Source organism: Saccostrea cucullata, unplaced genomic scaffold (genome assembly GCF_032062105.1).
Source record: "Saccostrea cucullata isolate Sc308-1 unplaced genomic scaffold, CSIRO_AGI_Scuc_v1 ctg9880, whole genome shotgun sequence".
NCBI classification, from domain to species: Eukaryota; Metazoa; Mollusca; class Bivalvia; order Ostreida; family Ostreidae; genus Saccostrea; species Saccostrea cuccullata.
Genome location: NW_026925299.1, coordinates 1 through 4,735, shown reverse-complemented (window position 1 = coordinate 4,735; position 4,735 = coordinate 1). Strand labels below are relative to the sequence as shown.

General features: G+C 29.3%; 1 long non-coding RNA gene across 1 annotated transcript; it reads left to right on the top strand.

Annotated features, from left to right (window-relative positions):
• The first annotated feature begins 287 nt into the window (after positions 1-287).
• LOC134268566 (uncharacterized) lies at positions 288-2,976 on the top strand. The gene is made up of 4 exons (XR_009992388.1): positions 288-434; positions 562-705; positions 2,138-2,253; positions 2,345-2,976. It is a non-coding gene; the product is annotated as an uncharacterized LOC134268566 (long non-coding RNA).
• The last annotated feature ends 1,759 nt before the right edge of the window (positions 2,977-4,735 follow it).

Below are 4,735 nucleotides of genomic sequence, written 5' to 3'. Positions count from 1 at the left end.
AAAAGTCAAAACCCTACTTCGTGGGGTCGTCGTTGACTTCTAATGCTGCTTCAAACCTACGGCTTTTCATACAAACTTATCAGAATTCCGCGTTTTCAAGAGGGGGGTTCTGCGTTTTCCAGGGGGGTCCGAAGTCACTTTTTTCTTGCTTTATTATCAAACTTTAATTAACTTACAAATTCTATTGGGATCCGGACCCCTCTGACCGCCCCCCTCTAGATCTGCGCAAGGTATTCATTTTTATAAATTTGGTTAAATTATTGATAGATTTCTCTTTATACTACAGAACACTGTCTGCTTCGTAATACCAGATAATATAAAAGAATTTGGGAAAATGCACCTGCCACAATCACTGTGTGATTGGCGATGTGCTGATGTGGTTGAGACTTCCTGTGGTGGAAAAGAGGCTGTGTCACTGTACAAAGTCATAAATTGTTATACCTTTATTTTATTATAAATTTATGCCTGTACTGTGAATTATAATAACATATTCAAAGTGAAAAAAAAATGTAACAAATTAATTATAGAGGGAAAACATCATTTTCATTTGATTAATTTCAGTGACTTACAAAAATTTTGCGGGGTTTAAAACACCACATGAGGAACAATGCAATGCTTTGTATCTAAATGATGTTGGTCCACCAGTAGCTTATCAAAGGATTACCTGCCATAACATTTCAACATGTTCAACTTTGTGTTAACAAAGTAAGTTTAATCTGTCAAAAAAAAAAAAAAGATTATGTCGGAGTACATATACTTCTCAAATAGTTTTAGGTGTTTAATTATTCAATGTAAAGTTATTCTTTAAAGAAAAATCAGCTGGTTTCTTTTTTAATCCTGAGTCAAAATGCTTTTTTTAAACCTATCATCTGCTTCTTTTTGATTAGTTTGGTAAAAGACTAAATTTTCAGGGTTTTTTTTAAAGTATTTTGCATGGTTCTTAAATTTTGCTCTTTTCTTTAAATAAAGTCTATATTTTATGATATAAATGAAACTTCTTATAATTAATTGTATAATTATTGTGAACATGTATTAGAAATAACACAGGAGAAATCACTTTTATCAACAAGTATCGTAATACTAGTTCCACTGAATGGATGAAGGCTTGGCAATCTTGTGTTGAACATAACGCCAGTCTTCCTGACAAAAGGGGAAATATATCTGTTGGCGTCACTGAATTTCCATGTCTTGGAATAATCAAGAATACTCACATGATATTCAAGGGACAGAAAATCTTCTCAGTATATACTATCTATAAATACAATTTTATATTTTGATTTTTTTCCTCGGTGTTTTTGCATGCATTTGCTTTTGAATTAAAACTTTTGGATATCATTTTGGAACACTTTAGCATTTTTTTCTTAAATTATAATCTGTTATCGCATTGTAATATTGTAAAGATTTTTATCAGTCACAAAAAACATATTATAAACTTTTCATGGTATGTTGAGGTGCAATTTGTCTAAGGAATCAGTATCAAAAGGTGTTGAAAAATATTTTCAACAATATAGATATTAATAGGTTTACATGGGGATTCTCTCAGGGCTAAAAAAGTATATATTTGATTAGAAATGGAAATATCATGCTTCTGATTGAACACACATTGTCCGTTATGATGATATTTTGTAGAAAGTTGTGTGTCTGTACCCACGGATTGAGCAGAAATATGTTCCGCGTTGACAAATTATGTAAACCTTATCAAATTAGGTTAGATCTTCGAAAAAGCATTGTCATCCTAATTGTGGATTCGTGCCTTTTCCTGTGTGCGTTTCTCTTTACTCTAATTTATGAGACTGATCACTTCTTCGTCATCAGCCCTTTTTTCTTTAAGACATGTATATCTATTTCTAAGCCCCCTCTTTCACAAAATCGCTATTTGACGTTTTAATTTGAGAAGTCCTGCATTGCTTTTTGATGTTCCCCAATCCTTTATTTAATATACTCTGCTCCATTTGAAAAACACAAAGGCCATTTCGAAGTCCATATCATTTATTTTTTAAGACATGTTCATCCTAGATTACTTCGAATCTAAATTGCCATTCATCAAATTATTTTGCATGATTTTTGTTTACTTGTGTATTTTCCTGCAATGTATGTTTAGTTGCTGTAATGAATAGGCATCATTTTATTTTTACAGAAAGGGCATTCGGCGTTCTTAACGAAAAAGAGAATGGTAGCATTGTTCTCAAATCTACGACAGAAAGGAAGACAACGTCTGTTTATTTATTTGCGAATTATTTAATGAAGCAGCTGGTAAATCAACTTTTATATGAATCGTCTAATTTTTTCTTAAATTGAAATACATATCAAAATAAAAAATAACTTTTCATCATCTGATTCATAGTTCAAAGGAATGACTCGGAAGGATCCAGTAGGTCAAATAATATTCAAATAGATCTAACTCAGGGTAATATTTTTGTTAAGTTGGAATTTATAAATTTAAAGACAAATGCTTATATATTAATTATAAATATGAGAATTATGTTCACAAACTCTATGATCGAAACAATGAACATGTCAGTAACTACAATCTATAATTAAGTCGAATGTTGACTGACGCCATTTCACACTGAATTGTATAGTAGATGCTTACTCCGCTACGGTACCAGATCCCACCTTCGATGTTTTTAGATATCTATGTTTGCTCAGCTCCAGTTTTGTGTTTTTTCATTAAAATAATAAGCCTGATTACTGTTCGTTATCTTCCTATTTAATCTTAATTCAACACTTTACTCATTTGTTTCTAAATAACTTTTAATATACTACAATTTTTAACCGGTTAATCAATTAATCGGTTGGAACGATTGTAATCTGTTGGAAAATCTGCAATCGGTTAGTCAGAAATTCTGCATAAAAGTTATTAGTTTAGCATTTTTACATATCTTATTAAGTTTATTTGAAGGTAATTATGACCCTCCGGATTGAGATTGCGAGGCAATGATTGGTCAGTTAGAGAAGTGTTAATTACTGTTTTTTTTTTAAAACATTAGGACGGTACTGTGACCATCACTGCACGAAAAACCACCTTTTGTATATTCAAAAGGTAAACAAAAGGCCACATTTCATTCACCTTTTGACATCTTTCATGCTCCTTTTATTATTCTATGAAAGGTACAAAAGATCAAATTTTGATCAGCTTTTGGATACAAAAAAGATATCCAAATGGCCCACTTTTATACACCTTTTTTGCATTAAAATACAATATTTTATCAATCTTTTTGAGAAAAATGCTGTCTTTTTCACCTTTTCATATTACAAAATTTGATCTTTTCTGTTACTTTTTTAATAAAAATATCTACTTTTTTATACCTTTCAGATTTTGATATATCTACTTTCATAAACCTTTTCAAACTTAAAGCTCATCTTTTGCAACTTTTCCAGATCTTTTGATTTAACAAAATTTCAACTTTTATGCAGCTATTTTATGTCAACAAAACCTGTTTAACCCCTAAATCTCCACTTTAACATGGTGTTCAAAGCAAAGAATCAATGCTTTTAAATATCTTTGCCCATGTAAAAATAAAACAAAACATTCAGGCAACATTTTTCATCAGTTTAATGGTATAAAAAAAGTACTGTGATCCATCAGCTTGATTAAGGATACACATAAATTTAAGTATCAAATATTAAATAATCTCATTTTAAATTTTCATACAAATAAACAGAGAAAACAGAGAAACAAAATAATGATAAAAAAAAAATAAAATAAAGCATTAAACTATCAAGTGTTAGACTTTGATGGAATATCGTAACTAAAATTTAGTACGCTGATGCCTTGGTCCTAATCAGATTTATAAATTAATGATGCTGTTATAGAAGGCATATTATTGGGTTACATATACTGCCTAAAAATCAAGCAAATTTCAATAACCCAGACTGCATGTATAAAAAGGTGATTTCTCCCTATAAAATTCATTCAGCTGTATTAATTGTCTTCATAAACTTTAACGTTTGTTTCATACTGTCAGTGTTACAATAATAATGATAGTATTTTAAAAATATATATAACAATTGTTTAGAACTAAAGCGGACATTGCAAATTCATGGATATATCAAAGTTTTCTTAAATCCCCAACTGTATAAATTTTAGGAATTCCTTATTAATACGGATACAACAAATTATGGATATAGCGAAATGATTTTACAGCTACTGTTGTCCTATTGACTTTGTTATAACCGAGTTTTACTGTATAATTATTTACATATAATCATCTGTAATTAAACAAATAGATAAAGATCTTGTTAATTTAACCAAATTAACAAATGGATCAAGATTTTGTGAAAAATTATTTAAATTGGGAAAATAAAATTCTTTTACATAATAGTAAACATCTACATAGTATGGCATCTACATTTAAAACTTCATTATAATTATTTTTAAAGAAAGGTTTGTTTTTTTTAATAAATTGTGAATGCTATTTTATATTGACATATTTATAAAATATGTTATATGTAAGCTTTTAATAGATAATAACATCTCTATCCAACATCTCATTGTAATTCCCTGTAACTTTAGAATTATTAAAAATAATTATTCCGAATTAATGTTCTTAAAATTAGACTCATATGGGATCTGTGCCGTATACTCTTGCGCAGATTATACGTATACAGAGCGAATCTATGAAGTCTGATCTTATTAGATTGTGCTTTTGTTGTGTGTATTAATTCTATAATCTTTCTTTTCACAAAATATAAAAGATTCAAATAAACAAATAAGAATTTTCAAACTGACAAT